Here is a 17,788-nt window from a genome sequence, read left to right as displayed (position 1 = left end):
AGAAGGAAGGAAGGAAGGAAGAGAGGAAAGGAGGGGGAAAAAAAAAAGAGTCAATGTTTCTGAAACCCCCAGGGCTCCAGAACACAACCGCGGTGGTTCTGCAGTTTTCCATGTTACGAATGCAGCTCCACATAGCATTTTGCTGAGGAAAGTGTTTTACTCTGTAAACAAGCATGCAAACCACAAGATAGACAAGATGATCTACAAGGCACCGTCTGGCTCTAGGAATCTCCTCTAATCCGTTGGCAGAAGCTTTACCTCTGGCAGGAATTCCGGCTTCAAATCAAAGAATCTCCCTACTTCTCACACTCTCAGGGACACGCTGTTGGTCTCAAATGAAATTAACAAAAAGACGTTGACATTTGACAGAGGTCCAGTGAGGACTCCCTTCATTCAGCTGGGTCTGTGCCGCCCAGCGGGTCTGGGCCGTGCCACTGAGTGAACGCAGCAGGCAGTGAAGCATCCTCCGGCTCAGGAGGGTTCCTAGATGGGCCAGGAGTCCTCCTTCCAGAAGCAACAGCAATGTAAATAAAGAATTAAAATGAGGAAACGAATTGGAATGCTGAGATGTCACTTCTGCCTAACACCCTGGGCCTGAAATGATCAAAACTGTCATCTTATTTTCTCCTCTTTTAAAATTACTACTTTTCATTTTAATTTCCCTACTGAAGTGTCTCTGGCCAATGCATCAAATTTTCTATCAAAATTACCCACAGAAATAATTTGTGTGAATTGCCACTAAAAGATGGGCTGCCAAGATAGGTCACATCAGAGTGAAAAGGGAAAAAACAAAACAAAAAACCCCAAATAAACAACATTAAAAACACCCTTCCCCCACCCCACCCCCAACCACATGAAACAATAGGTGGAATAGTGAGGTGGGTCACTGCTGCGATGTCCCCGAAGTCCTACACACGTTGGCTGAATCCCTGGCCTTCCTCCCGATGGTAAGCGATGCACCCACAGCCTCAAGTAACAGTCTTCCAGGAGCTTCTCCTTGGCGGACCGGGGTCTGATGCGACACTCTGTCCTCTGGGCCCTCCTCTGCAGGTAGAAAGTGGCTTACAAACGAAGGCCTGGCGCAGCTCTGGATGCATCAGCAAGTCCCAGGGGGCAGAATGACAGAAAGGAAGGATGGCGTGAAAAACAGAGTCGAGCCTGTTTATGTCATTTCAGTAATGACAACACATGCACGGTCGCACGCATCCGGTCAATCAAATGTAGAGATATACACGATATTCGCCAGGTGCTCTGCTTGAGGCAGGGGAGACAGAGATGAACACAGGATGGTCAGTGCCCTGTAGGCCCTGACCAGGCTTCAAGGGAGAGTCCCGGCTGGGATTCTGGGGATTTCTGGATACGCAATGCGCAGATGAACGAGCCTGGGCCAATGATAACTGCTCTGAGCCACAGTCTGTTCCTCTGTGAAGCAGAACTTAAAGTGACACATCCAGGATACAATAGCATTCACCTCCTTTTATCCTTTCTGGAGCAGCATGAGGTAGTGAATAAAAACAAGACAAGACCCTGAGGTACGGAGCCCAGGCCGCGGTAACTGCATGCCAACGTGCCGCTCTCCCGGGCCCTGGGACTGAGCGCTCTCCCTGCTGTGGCTGTCGAGCAGGCTCAGGAGTCGGGAATCAGCTGAGCAAAATGTCAGGGACGACTGAGGAACTGGTGTGTCTCAGTTATGGCCACGTCAGTGTCCTGTCACGGCAACGGAAAAGGTCCCTTCCCTCTGTGCTCTGATACCCAAAGGTGTCACACAATGCCTGGACATGCAGGCGGCCAACAAATGTCTGTAGAAGTCATTAGAAAGTGCTGCTATTTGTAAACTTGATCTTTTCTTTAAATTGTTTTTATCCTCACGCGAGGACATTTTTTCATTGCTTTTAGAGAAAGGAAGGGAGAGAGAGAAACGCTGATGCAAGAGGGAAGCATCTATCAGCTGCGCCTTGTATAAGCTTAGACTGGGGATTGTACACACCTGGACCAGGGACTGAACCTTCAACTTAGGTATGTGTTCTGATCGGGAATCGAATCCACAACCTTCGGTTATGGGATGACACTCCGAACAACTAAGACACATCAACAAGGGCTGTAAACTTGATCTTTGTATAGAATTTTGTGCTTCTGTATGAAGGGCTCCCACCCAGTCAAAAATCATTTATTTTGCATTAACTTTGTACAGGCATTAGGTAAGGATTTGGGAGGAACAGAGATGAACCAGTCAGGGCCCCTGCCCCCAAAAGGCTCACAGTCTAGTGGGGAAAACATGTCTATAAAAATGAAGTCCTCTTACAATGGCTTCCTATTATACAAGGTGCGGCAAAAGTAGGGTTACAGTTGTTCATTTGGAAAATAATACAATAATTAATAAATAATAATACAAGAACACACTGTGTTTCACCTACTCACAACTGTAACCCTACTTTTGCCCCACTTGTAATGTAAGTGAGAACAGCAGAGAGAGAAAATAGTTCTACCCGGAACAACAGAGAAGGCTTTCCAGGGCCCATGCCCTTTGAAAAACTGGTGGAGTGAGGGAGTGGAGGGTGCGTGGGAAAGGCCTTCCCACCAGAGGAACAGAGGATGTGAAGAGAGGAAGGCAGGAACTTGCCCATCCCATGTGGGGAGCAGCCAGGAACTCAGAGGGGCTGCCTCAGACACTGAGAGAAGAGAGTTTGTGGTAGACAAGATGAGAAGGCTGGCCGAGTCGGGAGGTGGCGAAGGCCCTCGGGGGCCAGGTCAGTAGGAGAAGCCAGGTGACTGGGTACTTTTCAGTGCCGCACCGCAGAGAGGGTGGCGTGTTGCAATGGGAGGTTTGGTTGGAAACCGCATTCCCTTGTGCTGTCTCCTAATAATTATATGGCCAGGTGCATAGTAGTGACTTAGTACATGTCTAGGGTGGTCAAATAAATTGAGTCCATGGCATAATAGGCAATCTTTGTTAACTGATTTGCACAAATTTACATAAATATGTTGACGCGCTTTAGTTGAACAGATGCTAGGAAACTTGCAAAACAAAAATGTGAGTTCCTGGACATTTTCTCACGTTGTACAAAAAAGAAAAAGAAAAAAGAAAAAAAATCACCCGAAAGCTTATTTCAGAGAAAATAAAAGTGGGACCCGAGGGTCTGAATCTCTGGGTCTTAGAGAATCATGGGAAATGTGGGGGACTTTTAGCCCTCCCCCCAGCTCACGTGAGCCACAGGCGTCTGGGCCCCAGGCCTGGGATGGACGGAAGGGTCACCTTCCTGGCCGGCGTGCAGGCACCCGACCCCGGGCAACAGGCAGGGCTGTGGCCTGAATTCTGTCCATTTTCTACCATGTTAGGAAATTCATCTGGAGAAAGCACATTCCTTCTGAGTTCACCCCATGATTAGCATTTGGTTTAAAAAAAAAAAAAAAAAAAACCCTTGTAGCTGAATTTTCTTCTGTTGCCTCTGCCCAACTCAGTTCCAGTTGGTTTTCATTTATTTCAATGTGTCCTTTGGAATCGGAGCCCTGTGCTTTTCCCGTTAACTCCCACCACCTGCGGTCTGTTATTCTGAGGGGGCAGGGACACTGGCTCGTCCCCTGCTCCCACCTTTTCTCCACATTGTAAAAACAGATTGTTAAAAAGGTGGCCTCCGTCTACAGAGAGCCGGGGGAAGGAGCGCAGACTCTTTCTGCTGCCACGTTAAGCAAAGGCTTGGGGGCAGACACCACCTTCAGACAGGAGCCGCAAACTGAACCCTAGAGAGAGGCAGGCACGGTGATTTTCCCCAAAACAATCCTCTCTGTTTGGATCATTTTTGGGGGTGAGTCTAATCAAGATGGGATGTGTGACTTCAAAACAGCTGGAAAGCATTACAGGTCAAAAGTTTAAATCAAGTTAAGAACCCTTGGAATGTGCTGGCCCCATTATTTCTAATCTCTGTCTCTTCCTCTAATCTGTGCAAGTCTCCTTGTGGACGAAACGTCTTGGTCGGGGCTGGTGTTGGCACCGGGGCCCAGGAAGGTACATTTGTGAGGGCAGGGCTGCAGAGGCTAAGAGGGAGCTCATTTTCTGGCAAAATAATCAAGGGGCCAACCCCAGGTGAAAATATAAACAAGGGCCATGCAGAGTCAGAATAGTAAAACGGAAAATATCATTGTAAATCACTCAAACCTGGTCATTACACGTGTGAAAATAGGCCCAGAGAGGTTAATTTCCAGCTCAAAGTCACACAGCATATAAGTGCAAATGCACTGGAGAGGTAAACATTTAGATTGTGCCACACCCCTGCCCAAAACCCAATGGCTTGTGCTTGTCATTAGGAGGCACTGAAATTCCTGTGGTCCGTGAGGCCTTGGGTGACCTGGCTCCCACCCTCTGTGGTTTGCCGAGACCGCACCCCACCTTTTCCACCACCCTCCTGGAATCCTGGCAACTTCTTCGTTCCATAGACTAAGAAGTCCTTTCTCACTTTGAGCTTGAGACCTGCTATTTCTCCCTCCTAGAAGGTGTGTTTCCCTCTCTGTTCCTCTCCCAACTGGTAGGTGAAACACGACACCCCCAGCAAGGCATCCCCGACAAAGCCGTTCCCCTCCCCAGCAGGTCTCTCTCATCAGCTTGCTCATGTCCTTCCTAGGGCCTTCGCATGGCCTTCTCCATCTGTCACTCAGTTACTGCTGCCCCTCCTGTTCGCGCCTAAGAACCTGATTTCGCTGCATACCCTACTGTCTAACACATGACGGTTGTTTAATAAGCATTTGATTGACAGATTAGTCAATCGACCAATCAGTTAGATAGTCAATGAATTCAAAGACAGTCTCTTAACGTCTCCTTAGTGATTAAGCACTGGGACATGGGGTGCACTAAATATGGCCACAGATTATTTGAGTGAAAATGGTCTATGTCCCTCCCACTGATTTGGAGTGGATTCTGTGGCCATTTGGTTAATAGAAAAATGTCAGAAGTGGCCTGTGCCACTTTCCAAGCTTGAAGAGGCTGGGACCTTCCCCAAGCTGTTCTAAGACCCCTGAGCTGCCATGCAAGTAGGGTACCAACCCTGAACTAGCCACCCCGCTGGAGAGGCCACATGAAGGCGCTGCACTCACTAGTCCCAGCTAAGCCCACCCTGCCAGCCATCCCAAGCAAATGAACTAAGTCATTTTGGACCCTGCCCCCAAAGAAACCCAGCCACCTGCTGACTATCACTGAGTGAGCAAGCAGAAGAAACACCCAGCAGAGCCCTGCCTGAATTCCTGGCTGTACCAAAACAGGGTCTGCTTCAAGGTGCTATATTTCAGGGTGTTAGTTCTGCAACAGTAGAAAACTGCAAAGGACTCTACTGCCAGATGGTTTGGGTTTGAATCCTAATTAGGTTATTTGCTAGCTAGCTGGGTGACTTCCTGCATATTGATTTTCCTTAACCATTAATAACCAGATCACCTGCAGAAGTGGGATTTCCCACCCAAAGAGCTGTGAGGAGATTAAATGAAATCTATGTCAAGCACCTAGCACAGTGCCTGGCTCTTGAGACAAATGATCGATAGCTTTTCACTAACATTGTTTGTACACATGTTGACATACCCGTCCAGCCAAGAAAAACAATTCCAAGCATTCAAGGTACACCACTCACTTGCTGTTAACTCACCCAGGCTTCCCATACCAAAGGGAAAAACCCAAACTCATTGTGATTTGCCAAGCTCGGGCCCTGCTTCTGCTCAGAGCACTGCCCAGCCCCTCCCCCTCCTCTCAGGTCCTGCTCTGAGCTGCATCTGAGGACCCACACAGAGACGCTGCCTGCAATGACAAGAGAGAAATGGATAAACACTTCCATGGTGAGGTTTTCTGATTAGAGAAATTATAGACACATTTCCTCCTTCCTTGTGATTCCTTTTTAGTATTTTCTAAATCTTCTGCAGCACTTTGTTTTCATAAAATGTAGTAAAGATTACAGAATGATGGAAGTGACAATTTCTTCTATTTGAAGACTAAGATGCTATTTTATTTCTCTCTCTTCCTCATGGGATCTGCCTGAATGTCTCTTGCACTGGAGAATGAATGAATGAGCTAAAAGTGTGCAAAGTTCATTAAAGTTCATTATGTCTACATTAGGCAGAGTAGCCTTAGTTTATATATGAAAAATAGTTTTAAAATTATAAAGTTGAAAAGTTCTGTCTTTGTTTTGTTAGATTTTTGTTGTTTTTAAAAGACACTCAAGGTAAACCCCTTAAAAAAAAATGAAGAAACCCTTTTGTAAAGTGACTAATCATTCTGTAATTTATTTTTTTTAAAGTCCAGAATCCCAGAGTTTCTTAAAATGAGTTTCTCCTCCTGTCTCTATGTTTATAAACTAATGACAGGCTCTTAAACATCCCTTCCACAATGAGAAAGTTCTTAGACGGTGTGCTGTATTCTGGTGAGAAGGATTCCCTTTAGCCCAATGCATATAAGTGGCTGGCACGCCAAAGGGAGATGAGGTCTCCGGCGACACTAAGCTACAGTGTACAGATCTGTGGTCACAGGCATTTCTTCCTCGGGGCTGTCTGTGGGCTGCCAGCTTGGGGCCACAGCCTCCTGGGCTTAGACGTGGCACAGAAGCACCCTCGTTTCCAGAAGTCCTTCTGTCCTTCTGCATTTCTTTCAACTGCCTAGCTTGCTGGACTCAAAGGCCTTCCATCTCCAGTTCTCTCACAATTTTCTAAATAGGTTACTAGTTCATGTGCTGGATTTTTGTGCTCCGGTGGATGCACCAGCTCAGTGCAACCCAAATCGGTCCAGCCTGCGTGACGTGAACTCAATGAACGTAGAAATTGCCTCCAAGTCCTTCCTGCCTCTGGTGCACACACAGTCTCCCGATTGGACTCCTTTTACATTAGCAGCTAATGCTGATCTCTTCCAACACGTTAGCTCTGCCGCCTGCCGCCTTCCCCCTTCTTGCCTATATTATGGGAGGGGCTTTCTGACTCCTTAGGTCAGCCCAGCAGACTTCTTTTCTGGTCATTTCTCATCACTTAGATCTATAAATATTAATTACAAGCCTCATATTTTAAAACCCCTTTGAACATATTAACTATTTAGCCACATACATCAATCCTAAACTAATCTTAGTGGTTCATCATAATTTCACAAGTTCTAGAACTTTCTATTTTAGCTGCTGCTCTTCACTGTTTTTGTCACCAAAGTTATTTAATACTTTTTCAATCTACCAGATCTTTCTTTAGATAAAAGGAACAGAACAGGAAGGTGAATAAAGGGAGGAAGAGAGTGAAAGAAGTGGGGGAGGAGAAAAAGAGGGAAAACAAGGAGAAGGGTAAGAAAAAGGAGAAAAAAGGGAATACAGATGAGGGGGATAAATCTTGTGGGGACTGAAAGATCAGGAACCTACTTCTGATTCTCTACCTGGCCTTGAGTATCCTGGGCAAGTCACTGAGCCCCTCTGGGGTTGGCGTGGTTTACAAGGCATTTCTAGCACCTTCTTACAGCGAGAAAACTCTTCTACAGCAAGATCCCAAGTTTTCTCTCTCTGTTACCAGAACATCCTTCTAAAAGGAGGACCTCCAGGTAGCACAGAGGGTGCTTCTCACCTCTTTTCTAAGTTCTCCCCTGGGCAAGTTGAGGCACTTCAGGATCACGGACCAAGGTGGGTGCCCCCAATCCTCACTTCAAGATTCACTGGGGGATAGGCTCCGTGGCTGTTGTCTTTGCGGTGTGTCTCCATACACGTGTCAATCAACTCTCAGGAGGTACCTCCTGGATATATGGAAACCGCGTAGCCGCACTAGGAGCGCCTGGGGAAACCCTGAGAGCCCTGGCTGCTCTGCGCCAGCCAGCCCAGGAAGGCACGGGCAGGAGGGGGGGGGGCGGGGGGGACGGACGGGGGGGCGGGGCGGAGGCCGGCGGCAGCGGCTAGGAGAGCAGTCAGACAAGCCAGGGTTCAAATACGATCCCCTGCCCAGGGCCAGCATAAACCAGGTGCCCCGCCTCCGTGAGGTGCACTGCCCCCTCCGGTAAAGGGGAGAGGTTCCTGCGCCCTCCCCGACCCGGTTTCCAGAATACCAGAGACAATGCCGCAACACGCACTGCTCGGTACCTGACTCATACTTAGTGTTCAATAAATGTGAGCTTTTATTATCACCATATTTCCTGCATTCTGAGACACCATCGATCGGAAGTCAAAGCATCAATTTAATAACTTCTCAGGGGGAAAAGCAATATATTAAACACACGTTCCCATTTTAAGACATCACATTTTCAACAATATTAAAAGGTGAAAAGAAATGTGTCTTAAAAATCAATGAATTTTGGAACCATTTTAAGTCATTGGCTTGTTTACTTGCCTTTTTCCTGTTTTGTCTGGCTTCCCCCAGGAGACATGTAAGTTCCATGAGAATAAAGAAATAGATTCTTGTTTGTACCACTGGGCTCCCAGCGCTCAGTCCAGGTATCAAACGAGTATTTGTTTGCTAAGATGGTTTAATGGCATCTTAGTATGAGGGGGCTACTGATTAAAGCCCCACTAGTTTGCTATTGGTTCATATAATGAAACTGTTCCTTATGTTCTTCTGAATCCATCTATTCAACTTCGTTCCTCACCAGCCTTGGGAGAAGGGGTTGTGTGCATGTGTATTTGTTGAGAATTGGTATTTTCCTTGAGCTACACACATCACATCACAAAGAATGAGGATGAAAGGTGGCAACAGAGGCAGAGGGTCCACCATAACCCCGGTCACAGAGGAATCTGTCAAATGTCACACTTGAAACTGCATGTGCAGCAAGGGTAGGGCTTGGGCCCTAGCCCGCTTAACACATGCTGCCAATGTCCTTAAGGTCTGTAGATATGCATTGGAAATGAGTGAATATCTGTTTGTAGAATCAACTAAAATTTCTTCCTTTAATTTGCAAACCAGAAAAGTAAACATGGAAGCAATTTGCCCAGTGAAAATGACTTTTAATTGCCTGTTCAAAAAACGAAATCAAAACATTCATTCACTCAATCAGCAAGCATGTAGGGAGGACCTACTGCGTGCTGGGCATGTGGCAGGTAGTGGAGGGAGCAGCCCGGAGGGCAGGGAAGGCAAGCGAGGCGGGCTCCTGTGTGTACCGGTAACTGCTCCATAGTGCTCCAAGGTAAGGAGTAGGGGCAGTGATGCTGGAGAGAAGCTCATGTCAGCCCCAAAAGGCTGGCAGGGGAGAGCTCTGACTTTTCATCACTCCAGCACCTCCCAGAAGATTCCCTGATACATGAACCAAATTCCACCTGTCACACCCCAACTAATGCTCTGGGGTCTTGTTTTCTTATTGAGAGAAAAGCAAACTTCACTCATTCAATTGCCTTGCAAGGGAGGGCATGTTAATTATACACATAGCAGTTACTTAGTTAAAAGTAACTAACTTTGATGATCAATAATTCTCAAATAATCAGCAGAGACACGAAATTGGGTCCATTTTCCCCAATCATGAGGAATTTGTTCGACAAGAGCCTGCTCTAGCACACACGCTTCTTTCATGAGGACAAGGACAGTTTCTGAGAGCAGAAGGAAGCAGCTTCCGCGTCGGGACAAGGCCGTGAGAGGGCTGACCAATGGGGAGAGCTGTCAGCCAAGATCACAGGCCCGGCACGCCACAGGCCGGGGCTGGGTGGGCGAGGATGGACAACAGGAGCCCCAGGATGTCGTGCTAGGCTTCGCGGAGACTACAGCAAGCCATGCTGTTGGAGCACAATGGCCCTGGGCTGGTCATCAACCAGGGGAAGAGATTCAACATTGACAGAAAGGGAGGAAGGTCACGCCAGGCTGAGGCGACACTGGAGCCCAAAGGGCTGACCCAATATGGCGCCAGTACCCAGGGAGGAAGCAGGTGATGCTGAGGGTTGTGCTGGCAGGAGCTGGTTCCAGGTGGATCGGGTGGTATAAGGAGCGCAGAGCTGGACTGCGTTGTTTGGTTTCAGTCAGCCTCGAGGAACCGTCGGATGTGTATTTCCGGAAGACGACTCTGGGGTGCTGAAGTTCAGCTGGCGGGGAGGGGCGGGACACAGGGGAAGGAAGACAGCTGGTGCAACAGTGCAGGCAACAGATGGCAGGGGCAGGCCTGAGGCATTGAGGAGGGGCCGGGATGGGCCTTGGCGATCAGCAGGACAGGGAAGAGGAGGGTGAGGAAAACCACTCTGGCCTCTAAATTGTTACAATGAAGACTGTTATCCCCTTAAGTTCACCTAAAGGAACACACTGGAACATTCACAAACACGCTCCCCATAAAGGAACATCCGTGACACAACGAAAGACCTACGTGGCCTAGAGCAGCAAAGGTGCCCAGCAGGACGGTCAGCATGGGTGCGCCACACAAAAGCGATGCTGAGCCCCCCCATATACCCACCCACCAGACCAACAAACAAAAGAATGCCTATTGTATCATTCCCCCTCTAAGTTCAAAGCCAGGCATAACCATTCTATGCCATCAGAAGTTATAACATGGGCTACACATGGTGGGGGTAGCTGGCAGTTAGTGATCCAGGACATGTGGGGGACCCTAGGGTGAGCTCTTGGTCCCACTTCCAAGTTCTGGTAGGTGTGTTTACCATGTGAAAATCCAGCCAGCTGTATACATACTACCTGTGTGCACGTTTATGCAAGTATACTTACATTAAAATTTTATCTCCCCCCCACATTATTACTTGCAGTACCTATTGTACATTAAAACAACTTCAGTAATAATGACAACGATACTCTCCAGGCTGGAATGCTAATCCTATGTGCTAGAGACTGGCCGGTGCCGACGGTAACCTTGTGAGATCAACTTAAAGCCCCCATTTCACAGGTAAGGAAATGGGGGGACTGAGATGTTAAATCACTTGCCCAAAGCCACCATCATCCTTTAGGAACACACAGGGACTAAAACCCAGGAAGCCCTTCTTTGGGCTGCCTCATGGTTGCACAGAGTATTTCAAGAAAGGTAGCCAGATGTGGCTTCTTCTGGAAAAGCAGAGCCAGATAGATACAGCAGAGTCGATGCGTAAAGGGGAACAAACATTCAGGCTATCGATGAACTATTTCAGGCTCAGCACTGTGCTATTTCCACAACCCCAGGCCTCTCCCGCATCCACCTTCCTTACGAAACTTTCAATCAAACAAATGGATTCAACCCAGAAAAGCAAACACATTTTGGCTAGAACAGTCATCTTTTTTAATCAGTTGCCGTGTTTCCTATATAAACCATCAGCCCAGAGGTACTATTTCTGAAAGCATTTTGTATTGGGAGATTTTACCTAAGTGCCACTTAGTATTATCATTATTATCCTTGTTATTAATAATAATGATTTATAGAGCAGTTTGAGGAGGCACTGCTATTTAGAGACTGGGAACACCAAGCCTGGTTTGGTATTTAAGTCAGCAAACGTAATGGGAAGAAGAGAAGGCAAGGGGACAAATTAAAACAGACGGCTCTATCTTGGGCAACCATCTACCTGCAGGGGCCAAGAGGCAGCTAACAGGAAGGGAAGATTCCGCGGGCAACGGAGCCCAAGGACAAACAGGTCGCTGCAGGAGGTGCGGCCTGCCGCAGCGCCCAGCCGGCCAGAGCACAGCGTGCCTGGATGAATTAACTTCGACGGGCCCAGGTCCCGGGAGCATTTTCAAAGCCGCGCTGCAAGCAAGATAACGCACGACCTTTTCAAGAACACTGTGAATTAGACAGGATGGCGCGGCTTCACACGTCCACGCCGCCCGTGCTGGTGAAGGCCATGAATCCTGCAGGAGCACGGCACCGCACGACCACATCACAAGACCCGCCGTGGCCACTCTATGGCGCAGAAGTGCTGAAGCCGGGAAGTGATCTCAGGGGCCCCTTGCCCTGTGGTTCCCAGACAGCACTGGCTAACGAAGCCCTTTCAGAACACTCTCTGGATCCAAATTCCCGAGCCCCACCCTAGTCCTTGGGGGGAAGCCGGGAACTCTCATTTGAAAAGTAAAGCTTCCCAAGGCATTAATCATTGAAATAAAAGAACTCTGAGTTTTCAGAAAGACAAACTCACAGGGAGTGTCACAGAGGATGAATAAACCAAAAACTCTCACCTCTCATCCTGGTGAGCAACCGAAAAGCCAAGATGAAGAGAAAACCCTGAGAGCTAAAGGGAAGCAAGGCGTTATCTCCAGTGGGACGGTAATCAGATTCACGTAGTTCTCACCCTCGGCGGGGAAAATGCATTTCAATTACACACCCAGACAGCCTACAGAAAGGACTCCTGCAAAGAATATTTTCTGCAAAACAACAACAAAATTGAGAATATACTTTAGTCAAATGAGAAAGAAATCCAAGAAAAACAGGTAAGGGGTTGAGGAAATCCAAAGAAAATGGACCAAAACCCGGACAGGGGGTTGGGGGGATAAATGAAATCTCAGGACGACAAGTATATGGCAAAAAGCAATCAGCGCAAATGAAAACAGGGAGTGGTCAGGGGCCGGAAACTGCGTCTTCGGGGAGAAGCCTGCATTTCATTCGTATGAGGAAGAAGCTGCCACCTCTTAAAAGGAAACAAAGACACTGATTTTTTTCTGTCAGGTAGAAAAAATAAAGGAACCAAAAAAGAAAAAGAAAAAAGAAAAAACAAACAAACAAAAGCATATACATGGAAGGCATGAGATGACTGTAAAACTAAAATGCAGCCTATTTTTGAGGAATTCATTGGGCGTTAGTCAAGGGAGAAAGTTTTCGTGACTTTCTCTTTTTCCTCCATGTGTTGGGAGTTCCGAGGCACAGCCCCCGCACCCAGTTCTCTGTGAGCCCGGCCAGGGTGTGTGACCTGGACTTGGAGAGGCTGCACAGCAACGTACTGGCTCTGGTGAGAGCTCTGAGGTCACGGACTGGGCCCAAACGCTGCCTCTGCCCTGGGCCGAGATTAATGTCCCCAGTGCGTGCAGAGTAATAGCTGACCTGCAGGAAACACGCAAATAGCACACGCCATTGCTGTTGTTATTACAATATTAAAATATTGAGGACTAGTTGATGTTCAATGTAAAGGCTATTATAAAATTAGCCTCTTAAAATACAGGACACTAAGTGAGAATAAAGAAAATAAATAAATGAGAATAAATAAAAAAATAGAATATAAATGCATAGCTGATGAAATGGGAAGCAGGAGGAGGAAGGGAATTGTTACATTCTTCTTCTAAGGAGGAAGTAATCAGATACTGTACAAATAAAATACATTAAGCAATAGTTTTGAGCATAAGCATAAAATTTAAAATAATTTAACTAATTTAATTCACTTTAATGTATTAGTTATTTAATGTCTCATTAATTATAATTAAATTACACAAGTGTATTTTTATATCTGTTGGGCTTACTTATAATTTATATTATATTAATCATTAATTGTAATTACAATGAATAATTAATCATTTAACCTAAATGTGAAATAAAATAACAAAGCAAATAATAAACATAAAGTTTACAGATCCCAGAAAGAGGGCAGCAGGCAGGCAGGCGAGGTGAGAGGTAAGGAGCGAGTGCTCACCTTCCCGGGGACTGTTCTAAGAGCTTGAAATGCACAGGGCCCGGCACAATTAATGCTCTTTTTCTTTTATTACAAACTCTTTTATTACAAAATCATAAGGATGTAATTCTGTAACATAACAAATTCACACGCAAGCACACCGCGTGACATTTTAGGTGAGATGTTCGAATTGCCATCACATCTCATGCAAGACACTCACGTTCCCTACCAACCACACCCAAGCAGGCCTTACTTCTGCTGGACCCAGTATTACCTCATCAGTCCTCTAACAACTCCTAGAGGCAGAGAGAGACTGAGTCCCGCCCCAGGCCCCCCTCCCCAGTCACATGGCCAGTGGAGGAACAGCCACTCCTCAGCACCACCTTCTGCTCCCCCGGCAGTGCTCGGGTCCGCAGTGGAGACATAGTCAGAGTGGTTTGCAGAAAGGATGTAGCGTCAGGGGGGCAAATGCCAGAGGGAAAAGTAACTGAAGTGGAATGAGGAGTGTCCCACAAAATTCCATGTCCACCCAGAACCTCAGAATGTGGCTTTATGTGGAAACAGGGTCTTTGCAGACGTAGTTAGCTAAGATGAGGTCATATTGGATAGGAATAGGTCTGAAATTCAAGGACTGGTGTCATGTTTAGAAGGGTAAAAGAACACACCGGGACAAACAGAGAAAGCCATGTGACAAGGAGGCAGTGACTGGAGAGGGAGAGCTGCACCCCACAGCCCGGGGACATCCAGGAGGCGGGGAAGCTAGGGAGAGGCAAGGGAGAATCCGCCCCGGAGCCTTGGCGGGGCGGGAGCGGGGCCCAGCCAACACCTTGATTTCATGCTCCCTCCCCAGTCCAGCCTCCAGAGCTGCACCAGGGTGAATTTCTGTGGCTTCATGCCACTTGGTTTATAGTAACTTGTTGTGGCCGTCTGAGGAGACTAATATAACAACTAACCAAAATTGTAAATAGAAATGGTCAAAACGAGTACAAGAAAGAACTTAACCTTACACTCTATGGCTCTCTGCATCTTTTGCTTTTTAAAAACTATGGTGTGTTATTCTTTGTGGTGGGAAGACTCGAAAGCAGGCCACATGAGTCCTGCGCCTGGTGTTCACACCGCTGTGGAACTGGTCCCTCCTCAGCGTGACTTGCATCTAACCAACAGAACACAGCAAAGGTGACAGGGTCCTGCCTCCGTGACTACACTGTGTAAGCCTATAATGCCCGTCTTGTAGGTCCCCTCCCTCACTGGCTTTAAGTCACATCGGGGAAGCCCATGTGGCACGGAGACCAATCTCTGGCCAAGAATTATATAGGATCTGACGGCGGCCTCTCACCCACAGCCAGCAAGAAACCGCGGCCCTCAGTCCAGCAGGGAAAGGAACTGAATTCTGCCAACAACCACTGGAGCTTGCAAACACAGCCTTCCCCAGTCCAGCCTCAGATGAGACCCCTGCCCCCTCTAAGATGCTGTTGCCTTGAGAGACCGTGAAGCAGAAGACTCAGCCAAGCTGTGTACAGACCCCCAACCACAGAAACTGATGCAATAATTGTAGCAAGGGTACCACGTTTTAAGCCACTAGATTTGTGATAATTTTGCTATGCATCAATAGACCACTAATGTTCCCCTATAAGGAAAAATAGCAATAACAGGATGATACTTTGAAGTTTTTTTCAAGTTGCCGTGATGTGCTACAAATAAAAATCAATATAAGATAAATTATCCTGATGATCAGTCAGGTCTGGGAACGGCTCCCTCATTAAACTAATACGGAAGCCAAAGCGCAGAGAAGCGGGCGCCATGGACAGGTCGGCGAGGTTAAACAACGCGGACAGGTTCACACGTTAATAAACTGCAGTGTCGCTGAAGAGCACGCCCCCCCCACGGACTCTCCTCCTCCATCTCATTGCCGCCTATGGAAAGACGACTGGAATCTTAAAAGGAAAAAAAGTGAGCAAATTGCATAATAATCGCTCAAATCAAGGGCAAAGATTCAGTTTTGTCTTCGATTACATTCATGGCAGGCACTGTTCCCAACATTGCCCCCAGTTCCTGGGAGGGTGAATGTGTTAAACAGGAACTTATTAAACAATTTTTTTGACAGCTGCTGCCTTTGCAATTACTATAATACAATTTTTTTTTCTTCTGAATAGCTGCATTTGTTTTTATCTGAGGTGAGGTGGAAAATTGAGAAATAACAGATTCAACAATAATTGACTTTATTAGGAATACGAATGTATTACACACGCCGTATATTAAAAACTCATTGCTTTTATATTGGCCTTGTACACTGTGTACCACTTTTATGGTTCCCTAGTCTCCAGCGCTCCCCCCCTTTACTGTTCCCATCAGCTTTATGTTCCTCATTCTCTGTCAGGCGGAGGAAATAAATAGTTAAAAATCTAAGTGCTCATCAGACACCAGCCAGGGTACATAAATGAAAGTGGGCAGGCTTGGGTAATTTAAGATATTGCTGTGAGCTGGTGTTGCCAAAACGATGCACTTATTGAACCATAAACAAAAGCAATTAAGAGGAGATGTTGATTACTGTGAAGAAAAGTTCCCTGATAGTGTAGAGACGCACAGGCTGCAGACGGAGTGTCGGCAGCATCTCAGGAATCCTGGGAGGACTGCGGGAATCCCTGAGGCAAAAGGCTCCTGATGTCTCCTGAGAAGAATCTGGAGAAAGCCCTTGGAGCGTTCAGCGCAGGGAATCACAGCTACCAGACACAGGGCAGAGAGGAAAGCTGGCTATTTCTTCCTTACACAGCCAGAAGGAAGTCCCTCAGAGGTGGGTGGAGGGCATATGGCATGCGGCACACCCCGGCTGGAATGTGATGCTGTGGAATTCTACTTATAAAAGCACTGCTTCAGCCCAAGGTTGAAGAAGTCACTGGAGAAGGCTGGACCTCGGAGCGACAGGAGACCTCCAGGTGCTGTCTTGAATGGCTGGAGCCTCCCAGGGAGGCCTCAGAGCAGCTCTGACTTGAAGAGCTGAGCACCAAAAGCCTGGATCAAGAGTTGGCAGAGCACTGACTGATCCTGGCTGCAGAAGGTGAGAGAGCCACAGAAGCAAGAATGTATCTGATGCTCAGCAGAGGTGGGAAGGATGCAGGAACCTGGAAACAAAACTAGGGGGCAGGTCTGGACAAACACATAGCAAGAGCCCAACCCCCCACCCCGCCCGCCCAGCCCTAAGCCTGCCAATAACCACCCAGCTGGAGTGGTACAGACAATGATCACAACACAAATAAATCTCTGAACACGCTGTTTGTGTTGTCATCTCTTTCTGGAGTGGAAAGGCAACCATTCATGGAGAATTGTACCTGAAAATCTCCAAGAGCAAGGCGTATGGTAGGTACTCAACAATTGCTTCCAGGGTTGGGGGGCGGGGGGAGGGGCAGGAGAAAACCAGGAATGAATGGCTAGACAGAGCTAAGTGGCCGTGTCACTGAGATGGAAGGCTGGCGCTGACGCTTTGAGTCGCCCTGAGGAGGCAGAGCGAGAAGGAAGAGCACGTCGGAGTGAGGCAACCTGAGACACATCTTAAGTGATGAGCAGGAGAAAGACAGGCAGGGGAAGAAAAATGAGCGTCCAGCCAGACAGATGATGTTGAGTCAACACAACCCGTCCCCTTCTGTCGGGAGGAGCTCAGCCGGCACACGTCACGGCCTGCCGACCAGCCGCCGCGAGCCGTGATTGGCATCTGGGAGCCCGGCACTTGTGAAAAGACTGGCATTCGGGCAGACAGGTTCCAATGTCACTGGCCAAAGGCCAGAGCACCTTGCAGCCTGGCTGGGGCCAGTCAGACAGGTGAGGTGACTGCCAGACCAGTACAGTCACCCTGAGTAGGGGTCTGAAACTCACTGCCAGCGGCCAGTTCATTTAACCAGGGGGCGTATGTGTGTCGGTGTAGATGTGGTTCACGAAGGGCCAGGAACCCAGGGAGGGAAACTAATGGGTAGAGGCCACCGACAGTCTCTCTACTAAGGGCACAACACCAGCTTGCCAAGTAGCAAAAGGTTAAGTGGGGGTTATTAGCCCAATTTTACAGATAAGGAACCTAAAGATCAGCTAAAGTAAGCAGTCTTTTAAAATTCACACAGGTGATAAGAAGTAGAACAGAATCAAACTATGATTCCCTGAGCTATGGAAATCTGATTCTTTCTCCTACGTTACACTTTAACATCGACACCAAGAGACACAGAGATATATGCAAAGTGAGATAGTTTCCAAGGCAAAGAGGCAGAGGTGGAAGGATACTTAAAAGTATTTCTTTCTGAATGTTGCTGTTGCTATTCTGCAACTGAAGGAGAAATAATTCA

Source organism: Pteronotus mesoamericanus, unplaced genomic scaffold (genome assembly GCF_021234165.1).
Source record: "Pteronotus mesoamericanus isolate MK-2021 breed Mesoamerican mustached bat unplaced genomic scaffold, CSHL_Meso_final contig_52, whole genome shotgun sequence".
Lineage (NCBI taxonomy): Eukaryota > Metazoa > Chordata > Mammalia > Chiroptera > Mormoopidae > Pteronotus > Pteronotus mesoamericanus.
The sequence above is the reverse complement of the archived record's forward strand: the minus strand, read 5'-3'. Positions refer to the sequence as shown.